This window comes from Equus quagga, chromosome 22 (genome assembly GCF_021613505.1).
Source record: "Equus quagga isolate Etosha38 chromosome 22, UCLA_HA_Equagga_1.0, whole genome shotgun sequence".
Taxonomy (NCBI): domain Eukaryota; kingdom Metazoa; phylum Chordata; class Mammalia; order Perissodactyla; family Equidae; genus Equus; species Equus quagga.
Window position 1 is genome coordinate 16946909 of NC_060288.1, and position 20150 is coordinate 16967058.

Consider the following 20150-nt stretch of genomic DNA (forward strand, 5'->3'; position numbering starts at 1 on the left):
CAGCTTCCAAATTCTTTTTGGTAACTTAAAACTTTAGATTTTGCTAAGTTAAGTTAAATGATAAAAATCTGAGTATCTAGGTCATTTTTGGATTGGATAGAACACAAACATTGCTAAACATATCTAAGTTATCTACTTTTGGCTTCTTATTGCAGAGAGGCTAAAAGTCTTTGGGTCTTTTACTGTAAAGTGTGGCACGTTTCTAGAAATTATGAAGTGTTTAGAATGCTGGGATAAAAGACAATTTGTAATTGCTTACCTTTTTAGTGTTTACTATGGTCTGTTAAAGGTTAAAGATTTCTAGCATATATGTGATTAAAGCTGCTAGAAATTAACAAGAAAAACAGCTCTATATTCAAGGAAAGTAAGGTGTAAGTTTTCAGTAAAGAAGGTATAAAGAATGGAAATATTTTGTTTGTTGGGTTAAGAAATATAAATTTGTCCTAAAGTACTAGGAGGAAAAAAAAAAAAGCCATGGGACAAATTCTGAAGGCAAAAAGAAAGTTTTGGAAGGTTTGTGAAGGAGAAATTCTGAAAGGAGTTTTATGCCTGGTCAAGTTGGCTAAGATTAAAGTAAATCCAATTAAGTGAATGAGTTTTAATGTTAAAAATAAGCTGATGCAGAAATTAAAATTTGACTTTCTCTTTTGAAAGGATAATTTTCTTAAACTCTTAGTCTGCTCTTGATAAAGAAGTTATAAAAGGTTTTTTCTTCTGAGTAAGTTTATAGAAGATCCATATTTTGTTAAGGTAATTTCCTAGGTAGAAAAAGACAGAGGTCTCTCTATTAAGGTTTTTTTTGCTATTGTCACTTTGATTAAATATTATGAAGCATTGTTTCACTGACCCTTGTTTTACAATGACAAGATCAGCAACCTCTTGATCTTGTTTAAGTAAGTGTTTAAAAAACCTTTTGATATTTTTGACAAGCTTCTCCCTCAAAAATATTCAAATCCTGAATAAAGGCTTTCTTTTGACGTGGATGAAGGAAGAGAATTTCTCTGAGGATTTTCAGAGGGCCCCTGGGACTTCTCAAAGAAATTTGCTCTCTCTTCCTATAAAGGAGGGACACTAATTAGGCTTGTTTGGAATGCTAAATTGCATGAGAAGCTTTGTCAAGTAAATGATAATAAACCTTAGGTTATATTGTGTAAGTAAATGTTATTCACTATTTTAACCTTGCTACTGATGAGGATTATTTTAGGCTGGTTACTGTTGAAAATTGCAGATGAGCAGGAGACTCTGAGAAGCAGAAATTGCTTGCCCTTTGATAAGAGACATTTGCATTTGTGAAGGAAGTCTCAATCTGTGGATGTTTCCCTCTCTGCACCAGGAGGAACGGGAAGACCTTATCTCCAGAAACTCTTAATGGGTGTGACAAGGACTTAAGTCTTGTTTATTGTGCTTGTCTGGTGACCTCACGTAGCTGACTCCCCCCACCACCTACATCCTCCTTTGTCTTTAGCTAAAGATAGTATTTAGGGTGGTGGCTTCTGGCATTTACTTAATCTGATTTGATTCTTATCTGAAAGTTATAGGACCACCCAATAGCCAGATCCCACCTGCACTGATACCATTTTAACTTCTTTATGTATTCTTTCCTTTGTCTTGTAAAGAGATAACTCACATGCCCATGCCTTCCATTTAGCCCTACTGTCAACCCATGTTTGCAGTAGCAGCTCCTCCTGCCCATGAGTCTTGTCCCCATGCTATTCTCTAGATGGAAGAGCACTACTTCCAGACCTTGAGAGAGTCCAAAAAATCTTTCTTTTGACTCCTCAGCTCACCGACCCCACATTAGCTATGTTGCTTCCAACATCACGAGGAGAGAGGATCACAACTGCATTCTATTGTTTAATTTGGTTTACAAATGGGTCTTAAATAATATATATATAGGTTGCAGCAAAAGGGAAAAATAATACTTTTTGGCAACTTTCTCCCAGTGGATCATATAGCCTCTACTACTTGTGCTATATGCCCAAAGTATAATCCAGAGAAGCCACTTCATGAGTCACAAAGCCACTTTCCCCTTCCTAAGGGACCCTTTGAGGTATGACAATTGGACTTTGTCCAAATGCCACCACCATACGTCTTGTAATGATCTGTATGTTCTCACATTGTTTTGAGGCCTTTCCTTGCAGAAGAGCAACAGCTTTAACAGTAGGTAAATTACTATTAGAGAGAATAATTCCTGTTTGAGGAATTCCTCCTGAGTTACACAGTGACTGGGGAACTCAAATCTGTTTGTAATACTTGGCAAATATTGCAGCATTTCCATTGCGCCTACCATCCTCAATCCTCAGGACTGGTAGAAAGAACTAACGGCACAACCAAAACTTAATTGGCAAGTTTTAAGAAGCATTTACTCTCTCATGGCCAAGAGCTCTTATGCTAGTGCTCCTTAATCTTAGATCTATACTTTTTGTAAACATCGGCTGTCTCCTTTTGAAATAATAATAAAACAGCCTATGCAATTAGATGAAGAAATATATGAACAAACTTTGCTTAAGGGGCATATTAAATTGTTGTCATGGTCTTATTGAGGTGCTTAAAAAAATGAAAGATTGATAGCTTTCACAGAGAACTCCCAGAACTTAAGGATCATGGACTATAACCTGGAGAATTTATTTATTGAAAGAGACATCAATAAAAGACACTATATAGCCCAGTTGGAAAGGACCATACCAGGAGGAGAAGAAGATGGTGTCAGTTGTAGACAGTTGTCCCAAGACTCTGGACCAGGCCTGTATTCCCAACCTTATATCTCCTCATTTAAACATTTGTTATGCTTAAACTGTATACCTATTTTATAATTTGTTTGGAATACTATCATGCTTAAAGTGATTAATTTGGAACAGACTAGTCTTGAAGGCGAGGTACTTATCGAGTGACTCCTAATGGAACTCAATGGTTATGTGGAACAAATCTTTGGCCTTGGCTACTGCCTGGATGGCTAAAATACTGCACCCTGAGTTTCCTCTAAAAGCAGGGAAGGAGTCAGGCTGAGTTAAAACCTGTTGCCAATCTCCCTCTCTTTAAGGCCAGATGGGCTTGTTCAGTGTTCCACTGGTATGGCTATATTTGCAACTATATGTGCTTCTTCTTTGTGGCTAAAAGATGTCATTATTACATATGAAAGCTCTGACTAAATTTACTCAGGAAGCCCTTAATGATAGTCAAGCAGTAATAACCTTATTTAAATACTGAAATGTTTTTAATGAGAAGGGCTGTCCTTCAAAACAGAATGGCTTTAGATATTCTTACTGCATCCCATGGTGGTACATATACAGTCATTCGGATGGGATGCTGTGCTTTTATACGTGATGAATCTTCCAATGTGTCATCTCTGCTAAAGCACATGAAGAAGCAAGTGGATGCCTCATGTGAATCCTGCACTCCCTTTGATTTGTTTGGTTGGCTCCCTTTTCAGTATCAGTTCCTTTTTTCGATCTGGATTGCAATTCCTATTTCTATTACTTATTGGAATTCTTGTGTTAGTCATAATGTTCAAACTAATTGTTGTTTTCTTTACTCAGTGTTGTAAGAGTAGCATACAAACTAAAGTAATGACTGCTCAATGGCTTAAAATGGTCTCTCTATCTTATAACCCTGGACAAATTGCCTTTTCTGATAAAAACTATGCCTAAGAACTCATTTTAAACTAACGTTTTCAAATGTTGAATTATTATTGTTACTGTACTTGTTCTATGATCATATACAATGTAAATGAAAGTGTCATAGAGAAGCACGTATACAATGTTTGTGTAACAATCTAAAATTAATTGAAAATTACATAATCTATGAAATGCTTCCTCTGTTAATACATATACTTCCATGCTTGTCCACTATTTCCCCCAACGTGGATGACTAGGCAAATAAATGAGATAAAAGCCTAGCACTGAGGGATATGATGGACCCAGGGCAGGCAGCAACCACCCTGGCTCCGAGGGACAATATTTTGATCATCAATGCTTTCTATCGAAAGATTATAGATCAAAAGGGGAAAATGACAAATAAAAATGGCAAGTAATAGGATATATTGGAGAACATGAGGAAGCCATTTTGTGTAAACCTAATTCGGCCTGACCTTGTCTTTCCAAAAGGGCCTGACCGTGACTGTTGAGGATGCATTGTGTATCTGCTTTAGATATTCCCTATGGCAAGAACAAAGGCCCTTGAGATAAATGTGCAACTTCACTCCCCCTCCCAATGTTGGCATCTCCTTAAGGATTAAGCATCTTTCCTTAGGCTAGAAACTGATTGCTGCACTCACCTGTGACCACCCAGCTCCAGACTTGCCTCCTGCTATGCCCATCAAGATAGCAGACCCATGACCTGCTGTGTCCATCAAGTGCTGTGCTGACAGGGCAATCTTGTGACTATTGTGGGAGGGACATTTCAATCCTATGTGAAATGTCCTGTTTGTGGGTATATAACCACTCTGTATACCTCACTTCTTTGGTGCCCTTTCTTCCTTTGGGAAGAAAGGTCCTGGGCCATGGCCCTCAGATTTCAGCTCAGAATAAACTTACCCAAATTTTCATTTATAGATTGGTTATGGATTATTTTCATCGACAATATAAAGAATCCTTATAGATACAGATTATATAAAGAGATTATCTCTCTATCTATCTATATATAAGATTCAAGTGGAAATGGGAAATCAAGATTTATGACTCAAACCTCAACATCCAGAGTGGTTACAGAGGATTCATTTTTTTTTAGCAATAATGTAATTCCTTCCTACCCAGGCCCAATGGATATTATCTGTGATCTCTACCTCACAAGTATAGCTGGTGATGACAATTATAATAGTAATTGCTCTTGATTTTAGAAACACTAATAGAGGTCATGTCTTGTGTAAGGCAGTTAACATGCAGTGTGTGTCATGCTCCCCAACTCTTCAAAGTATGTGTTGTAAAGGGCTAACTGAAGCATTGAAGACCTGGTGAATGGTAAAAATTGATCCAAAAACAGGATGTCTGACTCCAAACACTCCTTTACATCAGGGATTCCTAAGTGATCATCAGACAGAAGTGAAGAATTCCTGAATGTATTTTTGTGTCCAGTTGAAATACAGATTCTCACCACTACCCCACCTCCACCTCCAAGTTCTGATCAGCATATCAGAAGTGGTATCTGTGCAGATGTGTTTCTAAATAACTCCCACATCGATCCTGATCAATGTAGTCAGATTGAAAACTGCTGTTCTGTCTTGTACTTTTCTCTCTAGATCGCTTTAATGGTGTTCTGGATGGTACAGGCTTCTGAAGGGACAGGAGCATCACACCCATTAGTAAGTTACCCATGGTGGAACCATTTACATTATTTTCACAAAAAGTAGTAGAGTTCCTGATTTTGGTAGGCATAGTCCTTCTCCAAATGGTGATAACATCATTACAACGAAGTTTCCAAATTTCAAATAACTCTTGATGTTTATGGATAATTGTGGGATGTTGTACCTAGTCACTCATTTTTCTAAGTAAAAGAGCCCCCGTTCTAATTTCAAAACCTTCTAATTCATTCTAAATCCATGTCATCACATACCATCAGAATCTATGAATACATTATTTTTCCCAAGGTCTTGACTTATCGTCTTATGAGTTATAGTACAAGCACTAAATTGTGACTAATATGTGTAACTTATTTTTTCTACTATTAGAGAACTGGCCATGCGTGGTATAGAGCTGCCAGGTGCAATTTACAGCTAACAGAAGGCAAGAAACTTGGGTAAGACCAAGAGAACACTAAAGAAAGATACAATGTTTCCTGGAACATTCCATAAGTTTTTCAGTATGATAGCAGTATCAGGCAGCAAAGAGTTCCACTCAAATGGGGACACAGTTCTGAAGAGCTACAAATGAATAACTGGAGGCCTTTATAGACAATGACAGGCATTGCTACACTGTTCTGGGGACAGAAGTGTACTTATCATGGCTATGTTTAACTTTATTTTTAGAGCAGTCTGCCATATTGTGAAATTTCTAAAACGACGTTCCGACTGGTTTCATCTTTGACCCCTACTTTTTCCCATAGCACATCAGTTGAAAATATAATAATACATAGGGTGATATTGCTCTGAAGTCAACCTAAGCTGTGCTAACATAAACAGTGTGAGTACCATTAGTGACCAAATAAATGAAACAAAACCAAATATTTAAAATTCCAAGATTCATTATCAAAGGAGTATCTGATAGTTCGAGTTTGATGGAAGAATTCCCCATTCCATTGTATATTATGCATGGCAATTAAAATAAAGTAGCTCAGCAATTATTCCCAGGAATCTGAAATGTCATATTACAATGAAACATTCAAACCTTATAAGGTCAGAACTATTTTACTTTAGGAGACTGATGGCAGCATAATAAGGACTAGTCAAGTCTTTTGATAATAAGGTTAAATATCATCTAAGGTTCAATTTGCTTCTTAGGAAGTTTTTAAATTAATAATGAAGAAAATGAAATCACATTCTCTGGCTGAATCATTTAGAGAGGCTAAGTAAAAAATAGGCGCTCCGTGGAGACATTTCATGGGTTATATGTCTGGTTTCTCTACTTACTAGTTGTGTGACCTTGGGAAAGTGGCTTAACTGCAACCACATATCGTTGAGGAGAGAATTAAGTATTAATATAAATAATTTACAACATTGTCTGGCATGTAGTAAGAGCTCAATAATATTCAATGTTGTCATTGTTATTAATATTGAGTAGTATATAGCAATATTGGCAAAATTTTATTGGTGCTAAAGCAGAACACGAACTGGTGAAAATTCTGCTATCCAATGGTATGATTTAGAGAAAGGTAAATAATGATTCAGCATCCAACATTGAAGAACACTAAGTCAAGAAACTTAGAAAAGACCCAATTTAGTTTTGAAAGTTCTGAGTCCATTGATGTCAAAGGAAAGCCCAATTATTAGCCCTTGTTTGCCCCATGAAAAAAAGATAGATAATTAATAATTAGCCAATTTTTAAGTTGTGCAAAAGTCCCCGCAAGTGACACAAGTTAGTGAATCTACATTTAAGAATATAGGAAATCATAGGCTTCCTGTTGGAATTTACACTCCTGGTGATCCACCTACAGTGGAATGTGGCAGAAGATTAATTAGACACTTTAAAAAATTCTGTGATGGGATTATATTTTAACCCAATGGTATTTTCATAGATAAATTGTAAAAACCTATCCTGAAATTTTCAATCTGCATTTCTCAAGACTGTTAATATTGGAAATTATACCACGAGGGAATTGTAAATGTGCCTCTTTGCATACTTCTGTAATGCAAAGGAAGCTAGCAAAATGTTAACTTTAGCATATTAAAATATCAATGAGCAAAGTGCTGTGTCATGCATTTGAAGGAACAAATTCTTAGTTATTTTTCAAAGAAAGAAAATAATTCTTGAAAATAACTTAAGAGGAAAGTGTGCTCTGCTAAGTTAGGCACTTTGGCTGGTAGACTTAATTGTTGCAACAACATTAGTACCAAAATTCAAGAGCTGAATGAAAACATTCTGCGCTCCACAGATGAGCAATTAGCTTTTCCAAGGGAAAAAATATATCTACAAAAGGACAATAAAAGAAAGAAAAAAATGGAAATGTTCCATTTGATAGTCACAACATCAAAATGCTCTTACCATGAGCATTTCCAACCTCAAATACAAAAGCATATTTAGATAAGAAATCAATTCTCTTCGTTTTTGTATGCCAGATTTTGATACTATGTTACAGAAAACCTATACAGAATACAGCTTTGAAATGAAACATTTAAACATATCTTTTGAAAATTCTAGGCTTCGATTAAAGAATATCTTGCATATTCACAAATTCTTAAATTCAGTATTATAGTTCTGCAAAATTATGATTCTAATTTATTATAAATAACAGTGAAGTGTGAGCTACAACAGGGGGCAATGATAAAGTCATGGTCTCTCAAGCCCTATGGCTGGGAACACATTCTTGCTGTCACGTGCTCACTATGTGACCCTGGGCACATCTCTGTTCCTCAATTTCCTCTTCTGTAAAATGGGGATTAATATGGCTGACATATTTCAAGTTCTTAAGTGTTAGCTATAATTCTTTTTTTTTTTTTTTTTCTTGAGGAAGACTGTCGCTGAGCTAACATCTATACCCATCTCCCTCTATTTTTTATGTGGGATGCCACCACAGCATGGCTTGACAAGCATTGTGTAGGTGTGCACCCAGGATCCTAACCTTCGAACACTGGCCCGCCAAAGCAGAGCACACAAACTTAACCTGTACACCACCAGGCCAGCCCCTATAATTCTATTAAATCAGAAAAAGAACAAATTTAAACAAAAGAACATCCTTAACATGAATGTATCTTAATATTGAAATAACTAAAAAACACCAGGCTTAAGTATCCCATTAAAATACTAATTGAAGTATAATTACTGTTTGGGATAGATAGCACCATTTGTTATTGTATTACCTTGAGGATATAAAGTCATTAAAAACTTACATATGAGAAATATGTGAGAATCATAAAATGTTGTAAATGGAAATTTTAGCATCAGTTCAAATATACATTTATTATGGGTCACATTTGCCTTTTAATCTATTCAGAATTTCCACACAAAATGCTAATTTCATACTCCCAAATAGAAATAAATCAATTCTAACTATATAAATGTATTGCCTTTTTGTCTATTTTCCAAATTTTCCATAAAAATGTCCAAGCAGAAAAAAATAGCACTTTAAAAGGTCCACATTCTAACTCCTCTTATCAAAATAATCTTAAACTAGGATATTGTCTCATTTTCTGTCTTCTTTGTGCATCTCTCCACCCACTTGTGACACTCGTTTCAAGTGGCATGCCCTCTTGAATTTGTTTTTAATCTTCTCTTATCTGCTTGTGTATTTCCTCATAATTGGTGGAGCTATTTGTGATATTCCCATTTTCATTTCAGTTTCCTCTCATTATAGACCTGGATCCTGTCCCCAGGCAGGCCCTCTCATTATAACCAGAGTCCTGCCTGCATGCAGACCCTCCATGTAGACTTGGATGCCGTCCCCACGCAGACTCCCCTGTTACAGACCCTGGCCCTGTCCCCGTGCAGACCCTCCATGTAGACTTGGATGCCGTCCCCACGCAGACTCCCCTGTTACAGACCCTGGCCCTGTCCCCGTGCAGACCCTCCATGTAGACTTGGATGCCGTCCCCACGCAGACTCCCCTGTTACAGACCCTGGCCCTGTCCCCACGCAGACCCTCCATGTAGATCTAGGTCCCGGAAATATCAAAGTGGAAATTGCCACTTCTCTGTTATTTCTCATCCGAGGAGACTTTGAAGTTATAATAAAAGTATGGTAGATGTAACTACACTTTAAGAAAAACAATTTAAAGATCACCAAAATTTATTTCATTGGGCCAATATCTTCAGCTGTAAAGTGAAGAAACTGAAAAACAATACCTGGGTTAGTAAAAAAATAAATAAATAAATAAAAGAAGAGATTGAAACTAGAAATAGACAGTTTCAATCCCCTGACAATCAAAATTATTCTTAAGCAAAAACTGTCCTCATACTGAGTTTGTTGCCAACAACACACACACACATGCACACGCATAGGCACATATACACACACATGCACATAGACACACATACTGAAGTCATAAAATATTCCCTATTTCCTGTGTTTCAAAATCATGGCCCAGACTATACAGCTGTCTCTCCTATATGTGAAATTAGTACTAATCTCCATTTATATCAACATCATAGTTTTAGCAGTCCATTTCAGTAAGAAAAGTCAGAGATAGATCCAGTCTAACTTTCTTAGGACAGGGTTAGGACTCCACTTTCATCAAACAAATTGTCATCCAATGTCATACCTTATTTAATGAGGATGATGAAAAAATCTCAGTTAACCATTTCTTAGTGGCTAATTGACAATGACATAGAGAATAAGCCCTAAGAAGTTTCTGGGTCAGAAGTTAACTCTGAGGCTCCTATAAGTTTATTCTTTGTGTATGCCCATCACTCTCTTCGTAACTATTCATGATAAATATGCATATTTATCAAATGCAAAATTTAATAAGCTGGCGTTTCTAATATGGCCGGGTATTTGTCCATTTTTTCTTTAGGTAATTATTAAAATAATTTTAATAATATATGTTAAAATAATTTCCTCTGTAGAGATAATTACATAACCCTGATCAAAACCATGCCAAATTTTTAAAAAGTTTCTTTCACTTAAAGTGTTTCTCTCACTTATCTAAATATAATAATATTATAATAATTATTAGTCATTAATATTAATAGTATTAATAACAATTCAGTATTAATAAAGGATCCTTTGCTTTAAGTTTTCATAGAAAATATGTATTGGTATTTATGTATATACTTATAAATATTTCTGCTACTTTTAATAAACAAGAGAATATGTGATCTTACTGAGAAATGGATAATTATCTCCTAGCAGAGGAATAATGTTAGCCCGTTGTTAATAACAGTAAGGAAAAGAATTGGCCTTGAAATTTAATGTTTACATGAAAGAAATCAAATCCAAATATTTGTCTACAGAAAGACAAAAAGAAGAGTGTTTTTAATGTGAAATAGTTTAAGATAATTTATTTCTTAATTAAAAAATTCTTTATTTATGGTTTTGATGTTTTATCTATTGATGAATCAGAGAATAACTTAACCAGGATTATTAGCTTCTGCAATTTTACTAAATGTAGGGCATTAACATATCTTGTATGCATCGACATCTCGATAGAAAATATTTCAAGACTTTCAGAGTTACATTGTGTTACTTTTCTCTTATTGTATCCATTTCATGATTTTTAAGAAGCCAGCAGCATTTATTCATTTACTTTCAGGTCAGTGGTCACTTCAAGAAGTACTAATTTATATAAAAATTCAAGTTTCTGATTAAGACAAAATCCATTTTAAAATACTCACAAAGCATGTCTCCTTAAATGTGCACTTAGACAACTGGTACAGTCTTGAGGGGTGACTGGAAGGAAAGTGCGTGTGACAGCCTGATGATGCTTCACCCACTGGCATTACAGAAAGTTGGATGAAGGAAATCAGAACTGACTCTAAAGTTGTACCTGAGAAGCTCTGTATCCACCTGGCTTTTTCTTGAACTTATAGCTCTGGTCAGAAAGGCACAAGAGAGGAACTCCAGAGATCTTCTGGATCTGCTCCCAAGGTCCTGGCCATCCATGGCCACAACGTGACATTCGAGTTTACATATGCTCTGTACAAAACAATAATTTGCAGAGCTGCCACTCCTCGTACGTGGTAATTATTCAAAACTTAGCTCATTGGCAAACCTGAGAGGCACTGAAACTTCTGTCCTGGTTTCTAAAATTTAGTCATTATACACGGTTTTATCTGTTGATGAATCAGAAAATAATAAAGTCAAGATTTTTGTTTCTGCAATTTTTTCTTTAAATTTCAAAAATTCATAAACCAATCATAGCTGTTTGTTTGCTTTTCTTTCAATTTTTATATCTTTTTGTGCCTTCAAGGAAGTAAGAGTCATAAAGATAGAAATTTTGCTTAAATATTTAGAAAAATTTTTTTATTTTCTCCTCATATATTCAAAGCAGTTGAACTCTGATAATGTATTTTTGATCAACCAATATTTGGCTAGGGTCTATTGAAGTTCATCCAGAATCTCCCCGGAGTTATAAGCCTGTTAACCATCCTGTTTGTCTTTTTGAATTTGCAAGGAAAGGCCTGGCCATTACAGAGTCCCTTCGGAAGTGTCCTCATGGTCTTGTCTGTATGTTTGTTAAAGCAATTCAAGTGATGCTTTTCTAACCATTTAAATGAAAAATCTAAATAAAACAGATAATTTGGCTTTCTCCAATGATTTTATAGATATTTTACGAAAAATTAAGAAATAATCTAAAATATTCACATAAATATTTAACATGACCTCATTTGTAAGAGCACAGTAAGGATAGCCAATTGCAAGATAATATTTTTCCTTATAATAGCTGAAATTCTATAGACTAGATTTTAATACTTAAATTCCAAACTGTCTGAATTTTGAATGAATTCTTCTGTCATATCTTCGTAAATTCTCACTGGTTATAAATGTTTTCCCAATGAAAATTGTATAATTGTCAAACTCTATGTTGCCTACTCTGCTAAAGCAAAATTACATCCTGGTTTAAAATATCATTTAATAGTATTTCTCCCAAATATTTATTATTGCATGAAATTATCATCTTGAATATCCATTGTACATGAAATGCAATAGCATTAATTATATTGATGTTGATAAAGAAAAATCACAAAATTATGAGCACATATATAATATATATTCATTCTTTTCTCATTTAACTATAGTGATTATTAGTAGAAATGTATTATCTAGTGCTGACATAATTTACCAAGCAATTATATCAAATCAGGAATATCTCAATGAGTAGGTCATATTTGCATTTATTTTTTAACCTACGTATAGAATTTTCTGCATATCTGCCCTACTGCATTATTTTAAAAGCTACTGAAATCCACGCTTATCCATATTAATGGATTAATTGGATGGGTAGAGGCTTTTTCTACTATACCCTGTGTGCACATTATATTCTCTGCTTACTGATTAATCCAACAGGTGAAAGGATAAATGAAATACTCTTTTTTTTAAAAAAAAAAGATTTTATTTTTGCCTTTTTCTCCCCAAAGCCCCCCGGTACATAGTTGTATATTCTTCGTTGTGGGTCCCTCCAGTTGTGGCATGTGGGACGCTGCCCCAGCGTGGTTCGACGAGCAGTGTCATGTCCGCGCCCAGGACCCGAACCAACGAAACACTGGGCCGCCTGCAGCAGAGCGCGCGAACTTAACCGCTCGGCCACGGGGCCAGCCCCTGAAATACTTACTCTTTATTACTCCTCAGCATTTGCTTTTCGGTGATTTTTTTTCCTATTCATTTTTAAGGCCAGAAGATAGTATTTGGTTTTGTTTTCTCATGCATGGTAAGCGACCAAACCACATTTAAAATGTGAAAACTTATCTTGCTCTTAGGTTTATATTTTGAAAAGCTATTCTGCAGAAATAGTATCTGGTGCCAAATTCTTAATGGTAAATAAGTGGATTTTTAAGGAATGGAGTTATGGTAACATTTTAAAAATGATATCTAGTGTGCATTAGAGAAAAATGCAAGTATCACATGGTGACTCCGTAAATGAAAATATAGTAGACTTATCTCCCTTATTTGATTATTTAATGCACAGCTATATATCCCTTTTCTGAAATGAAAATCTAGATGCATTAGATTGTCTCAATAAATTTCTCTTCTACATTTCACTGAAATAAAATTCTTAGCTATGCACCCTTATGAACAAGCCAGCAAATTGAAAAGAAAATGATCTGAATAATGGAATCATAAAGTTGTTATGAATGGAAGGAGCTTCTCTGAGCATGTATTTTATTCCCACGAATTGAAGTGGGGTGTATTTAATCTTTCCCTTACCACCTACAATACAAAGTAATAGGTAACCTCCAACAGTTCCTCCAAAAGTACTTGCAATCACTTCAGTAATGCCTATTTCCTTTTCTTAAGAACTTCCTTCCTACCTGCCTCCCTCCCTCCCTCCGTTCCTTCCTTTTTCCCTTTCTGATCCTTTGATTCGTCTTCTGAGATAATTAGTGCTTAGGAAAGAGAAAAGAGCTAAGTATGAAAGGCAGGATGATGTTGGAGAAAGGACTCAGACAAACTTGCTTTCAAATTTTGACTCTAGCACTGACCAACTCTATGCGCCTGGACCAGTTACTTAACCTTTATGATGCTCTGTTTTCCTCATTGCACAGTTGTTTTGAGGATAAGAATTAATACGCAAAAAAGCATCTGTCACATATTATATGCTCAACAAATAGTAATTATTATGACTAAGGGGAAACATATATATATTTTAAAAGTTAAATTGATAAAACATAAAGAAAAAAGCGAATAAGATGTGTCTGTGGGATACATGGAGAAGAAACAGGTTTGCGTCTAGTGTGCATACACAGTTATGGCACACACTTTCCAGTTAGATGCTATTCATGTTACTGATGCTTTTTCTCCACAATCAAGAAGGGATGACCAGCAGCAAAACCTAAAGTGTAGCCACATTTGGGAGCTGGATCCAAGACAGGTCAAAAATCTATTCAATTTCTCAGGGCCAGTGAGGATAATAAAAACTATTTGTTTACTCGAACATCTCCCTTCTGAAATGAGAGAGGGTAAATAGGCCAAGGATGAGTGGTCTCAAGAAACACTTCAAGGATGTACTGAAAACAAGCCCGAGGCACTGCAGCATTTATGTAGACAGCTGGGAAACCACCACAGTTGACAGGACCTGCTGGCATGCAGCTGTCAATAAAGAAACGGCCGAACCATTCTGTAAACAAACCAATTCCATGGAGGCCAAAGGATGTGCTGGGCATGGTATCCCCAAGGCATCCACACTGGGGGATGTTTATACCTGTTTTGTGTGTGGCCACAGGTGCAGCTCCAGAATGATTTTATCCACTTTCTCAGGAATTCTAGCTTCATTTTGTATGTTTCTTTGTGGGTGAAGGCTGCTTATTATCATCTCTTCACTAAGCACTTAACAAATTGTTACTTTATATCTATGCTTATTGCTGATTGAATGCAACTGTTCAGATGGGTCTTAAGCCCCAACATGTTTCTACTCGGGAAACATGAGGCTCTAATCACCAGCTCCCTGTACCTGTGGTCAGGTGTCCAACAGCACTTGGCCACTCAGCACAGACACATGGTTATTTTCTCTAAAACACCCCATATGGTCAGTCCTTCAGTGTACATATCACCAAAATCGGAGGTGGTTCTACGACCAATAGTCCATCTTGACTTTATAAAAGGATTGATTCCTTTAGAGTGGGTGTAAGCATTGTGATAGCCTCACAGTTCTGTCAGGACAGTTCAGCTTTATGTGAGTGAGCAGTCTGATTTCTCAGGTACTGCTGCATAGCTAGTATCTCCAGGCAGAAAGAAGCCAGCCCAAGCAGCCTTCTGTAAGAACAGGTCTGCTCATTACAGATCTCAAAATTCTGGAAGACCTGAGAGAGATTACCGCGATAAAATCTTTATAGTAAAACTGAGAAATTTTCTTTAAGTCAATTGACAAACACATATGATAGATGGACTATTTGAGAATATCTGAATGAACACTATAAAATAAAACTGAGTACAATTTATTTTATTGCTACCTGAAACATAAGTATATAATAAATAATGTGGTTCTACGTCAGTTTCCAATCTCTCCTGTCTTAGTCCTTTCGGGCTGCTCTAACAAAATACCACAGACCAGGTGGCTGATACACAACAGAAATCTATTTCTCACAGCCCTGGAGGCTAGAAGTCTGAGACCAGGGTGCCAGCACGGTCAGCTGAGGGAGCTCTTCTGGGTGGCAAACTTGAATGCTCACACGGTGGAAGGGGCGTGTGAGCTCTGTGGGTTCTCTTTTCTAAGAGCACTAATCTCATCCATGAGGGTTCCACCCTCATCACCTAATCACCTCCCAAAGGGCCTACCTTCTAACACCATTATGTTGGGCATTAAGATTCCAGCATGTGAATCCGGGAGGGACACAAGAATTCAGACCATAGCACCTCCCTTCTAGTGATCTATTAAAATTTCTATTTGTATCTTATCGATCTCTTTTTTGATGGTCTCACTCTGAATTTTCTGCTGCTCCTGTTGCGTCTGCATCTCCTTTTTCTTCTTATTTCCATTTTTCTGGTATGTGGGGACTAATATGAATAGCAAAAATTCTCATTCTCTATATCTCCTGTTGCTAGAAGTTTACATTCACTTCACAGCCTTTATTGCTTAAAAAAAATCACTGCCCTCCATTGTATTTGCAAATTAACCGTAAAAATTGCAACTTATGGGTCTCATTACCCCAAGCAGTTAATCCAGGGACTCCATCCTTCTGCAAAGCTTCCCCCAAATATTTCTGGGAGTCCTCGGGTAGTGCTTCACATGGACTCACCCACTCCCCGTTCTGCTGGAGTCCCTGCTTTTCCATGGTGCCTACACTCAGAGCAGCTCCCGCCAGTGGTGGCTGCTGCTGTAATAGGCTAGTAGGGGGATCATGAGCCACATGTATGACTGCTCCACCAGGGAAATTACATGGGGGTGGTGGTAGTGGTGGTGGTGGTGATGGTGGTGATAGTGGCGTGTGGGTTGGGAGGTGCTTAGAAATGACTTTCTCCTCCTTTGTATCACACCCTGTTCATAAGATCACAAAGTAGTGTGTTTTGAATGAAAGAGAGAAGAGAGGGAAAGGGAGCGGGAAAGGAAGAGAGAATAAGGCAACTTCTTTCATGGGGTTAGACCAAGGAGGCCCTGTTACCATGGTTACCCATTCTACACTCAGAATCCTCCAACACATTGTTCTGGGTCAAAAACACAGGGTCTCATAAGTTGCCTCTCAGAACCTTTCCCAGTACCCTTGAAAATTATCTGTAGAAATAATATTTAATAAATCAATTTCTGGATTCTAGCCTAGATTTGAATCTTGGCTTGAAAACATTAGTTATGTGATAAGTTTTTTAATCTAAGACTCAGTTCCCTCATCAGTAAGTGGGAATAATAATTATTCCTACATCAGAGGAGTTTTGTATAAGATTCAATAAGACAGTACATGCAAAGCCAGGCACATAGTCAAGAAAAGACATCGCTTCCATCATCACAGTCGTGCACCAGTTCACCCAATGTGTACAGCTGTGTCTGATCAGCACCGGACAGGTTGAGATTGTCTCAGCATGCCCCTCAGTTCCATGTAAATTTTTGAAAGGCCTATTGTTCTGGGTGACAGGTAAACCTACATCTCAGAGGTTGACACAGTCTAAGTTCAAACTGATAACTGGCACCACATTTTAAAATTTCACTCCTGTCTAGAGGCACTGAGCAGTTGCTTGCGTTCCACTAATTTATCAAGAAACCAAACGTGTTTTCATAAATGCTCTCATCTCTATGAAACTCAAAACTTGATGCCTTTTGCATTCCATTTAAGACGCTGATACTGAAATGCTATCAGACACTGAGAGTAAGTCAATCATATCAATTTAACCCTCTGTCTCAGGTTCCCTGGCACAAAGCCTACGTCTTCAGAATTATTTTATCCTGTACACACATAGTCATTCAGCACATGTTATTAAACTTTCGTGATATCATAAAGAATGTTCTAGGCTCAGAGATAACTTCAATAGCATAAATAAACAAGACAGCTAGCTTATTTTTAGGTAGGAAGAGAGAAAATAAGTAAAGAATGAATGGATGAAAGCAAATGAACAAGACAATACCTGGAGGCATGAGTGTTATAGTGATTGGAAATTACCTAGAGCTACTTTAAGTTGCATAGTCAGGAAATGCTTGTCTGAGGAGGTATTTAGGCTGACATCTGAACAATAAAAGGGAGCCAGTGCAGAAAGTTCTGGTGCCAAAGAAGTCTAGGCAGAGGGGAGAGCTGGTGCAGAGGTCCTAATGCAAGAGCATTTTGCTGCACTTGAGGAATCAAAAGCAGACCAGTGTGCTGGACTTCAGTGAGGGAGGGGTAGGTCAGAGAAGAAGACAAGGGTGAGGATTTATAGAGGTTACTGAGTCAGTCTGAGGAGTTCGGAAGCCACTGGAAGGTTTTAAACAGGAATGTGATCTGATATGATAACGGTGCTGAGAATGGATTGCAGGGGTGAAAGAGTGGAAGTCGGGGGATCAGTACGAAGCTATTGCAGTTTTCCAGGGGCAAAGAAGTGTAAGGATTCAGGGTATATTTTGAAGACAAGGAGAACAGAACTTGATTTGGGCAGATCAGGAAGAAAGGAGGAACGGAGGACACTGTTGATTTGTGGCTTATGTGTCTGAGCAGAGTTTAAAGCCTATAATAGGCTATGTTGGAGGGAACTGTTTTCTCATGGATTCACGTTTCCCATTTGAGGACCCTCCACTAACACAGCCATCTGCTCCCTCTCGGCCCCAACACTCCTGTTGAGGAGAGGAGGTTTGACTTACCTGATTGGTAAATTTGGGAGGAGAAGCTAAGCAAGAGGAGTCAGCCCGTTCCTTCCTGCTTTTCGTGTCTGCTTGGCCTCAGAAGGCTTACAGTCTCTGTTCCTCCAGCTTGTGTGTTTTCTGGACGTCGACAAGTGGGAGGGATGTCCGTTGCAGCTCAGCCTGGGAGTGGGTATAGTTATACGAATTTCACTGTCACTCTATAACTAAGCACGTCCTCCAACCTGGCTTTGATCACCAATAAACCTGGTGTTTGTCACTCCACCTGTCTGACTCAAGCATCTCTCAACTGATTTAGATCTCAGGACTCTCTGAGGAAATATTGGGAGGGTAATATATTTGGGGAAATCAGGAAGCAAGAGTTCTGCTTGGAACATCTTAGGGTAAAACACAGCTGGATAGTTCAAGTAGACTCATGCAGATTCACTTTGAATTCAGGAGAGAGGTCAGAGGTAAGAGATGTAGACTTTAGAGTCGTTGGTTTCTATATTATAAAAATGCGTATAGGATTTTCTTGGCAAGTCATTTTTAAATAAATAAATATATTTTAGGAGTGTGTAATGGGAACCAAAATGGAGAAGAGCAGCAGCCATCAATATCACTGTACTTTTTAGAAGAGATCAGACTCCTCAAACCAGATTGGGTGTCACCATGCCAACTGACTGAGAAGATCATCTCTGCTGAGTCACACTACCTCATAGGCCTTCCAAGTGTACTTCTTATAGATCAAGCATCAGCAATTTATCCTTGGCTTGAAGAGTGTAAATGATCTGATGCAAATAAAATTCAATTAAAAATCCCACACACTTCACCTCTGACTCATCCAAGGTGTGCATTGCCATAGTAATTGGAGACATCTATGCTATTGAACGACACAGGAAGAGACTGGTACAGCTGAATCTCCCTCACTGATTAAATGACTACCTCATGGAGAACTGCGGTGGGGATGGAGGCTGGGGACAGTTGTATATATATGTATGAGGAGATGTTCTGACTCTCATTATTATTCTTGATTAAAATACATCGATGGTCCGTTCAACACTGGAAAACTTTAACTCTAACTTTTGAATTCACCTGATTCAAATACATAGTTCTGTGACTATGCATGAATGGATAACGTTAAAAAATATGATTGGCATTACCAGTAATCAACAGACTGGGTTACAATTTATCTTAATTACAAAATACTTCTTTTTATTGTGGTCAGTATTCCAGCTGTCAAGTTCCTAGCTAATACATCTTAATAAACAACGAAAAGTAGTTAACATAACAGTCCTTATTTAAAACATTCATACTTGTTTTCTCTTTCTATATAGGCTTTTTCTCACATAGTCTTACTATAGACAGGGAAGACCTCATTATTTACATCATTTTGGGGGTAAAATTTTAAACTTCAGTTAGAAGTGATGATTTTAGTGGATTTAGAGGAAAAAAGCATCTACATTTTAAAAATGCTTGCTTTCTTGGTATCAAATTATAGCCTAAAAATTCGGAATTATTGCTTTTTTAAAAAGATTTTTTAAAATATGTAAATCCATCAATATTTCAGTATTTGGCTAAAGAGATATTATATATGCATAAACCTTTGCTAGTGCTTTGACCTAGCAAATTCATTTGGCTAAAATGCTTTGGATTTAAGTGTTAGTAGAATTAATAAAATAGTGCAATATTAGGAGCTATTTTCTTTCAAAAATTAACCATATTAAAAATGGTATTAAAAGTTAAAATACTGCTGTGTTTGCAAGTCTGATAGATTTAGAATTGATACCAACTCCATAAAGTTGTGGAATAAAGCAAAAGAAAAAAAACACTGCAATTCATGTTTTACTGCAAATTAATTTGATTATATCTGACGAGGATGATGAATTCAGACTTCTTGGCATTATCTACGACTGGATAAAATATTGCCTTGAATCTCCTGGATGCTAGACAAGCTAGTAGATATGTGGGAAAAGGCCTGTTCAGACTTGTGTTCCAGAACCTCAATCATTGCACATAGATCAGAATCTCCCAGCTTATCTGAGGTTGTACACCCTTCTGACTTCCAATTTATAAGTCAAAAAGTGAATTAACAAGGCTTACTCACTTTAGAGAAACTGGCTAGAAATTGAGATCTCTCAACCAACCTACTGAAAAACTCTTTGATAGGGATTTAA